The sequence below is a fragment of the Fulmarus glacialis genome, unplaced genomic scaffold, assembly GCF_000690835.1.
Source record: "Fulmarus glacialis isolate BGI_N327 unplaced genomic scaffold, ASM69083v1 scaffold26833, whole genome shotgun sequence".
Classification (NCBI taxonomy): Eukaryota; Metazoa; Chordata; class Aves; order Procellariiformes; family Procellariidae; genus Fulmarus; species Fulmarus glacialis.
Genome location: NW_009201400.1, coordinates 36,572 through 36,989, shown reverse-complemented (window position 1 = coordinate 36,989; position 418 = coordinate 36,572). Strand labels below are relative to the sequence as shown.

The 418-nt window shown below is 57.2% G+C and overlaps 1 protein-coding gene across 1 annotated transcript in view; it reads left to right on the top strand.

Annotated features, from left to right (window-relative positions):
- The window catches only part of HOMER2 (homer homolog 2 (Drosophila)), a 43,603-nt gene that overhangs the window by 37,026 nt on the left and 6,159 nt on the right, over window positions 1-418 (top strand). The gene's annotated exons all lie outside the window — the stretch shown is intronic.

The window sequence follows — 418 nt, the reverse complement described above, 5'->3', positions numbered from 1 at the left end:
TCTTTCCCTTCGATTTCTGCTGCTTTATCTTTGTGTGTGGTAGGAGGCGGATTTCGTCTTTGAAAGGGAGGTGGGCGGGGGGGTTCAGAGGGCCGGGGATCAGCGGGAGGACTGGTGCTGTGGCATCCCTTGAAGCTCCCTGCCTCTGGATTTGGAAGAGTTGGTGTCAGCAGGGGTTGCTGGCCGGGGTGATAAAACAGAAAGGTTTTAAAAGTGGGATTGCTATGGCGTACCCCTTTCAAAGATCACTTAAATACTGCCGGATGATGAATGGGCAGAAGGCAAGGTTAAGGCCGGGTTCCCCACAGGAAACCAAGCTGGGAACCACTCAGTGTTAGGAGCAAATCCCGACGGCGGGCGGGGGAATGAGGACCTCAGCACTGCAGGCTGGTGGGCGGGGCCTCCGGCGCCCATGCGC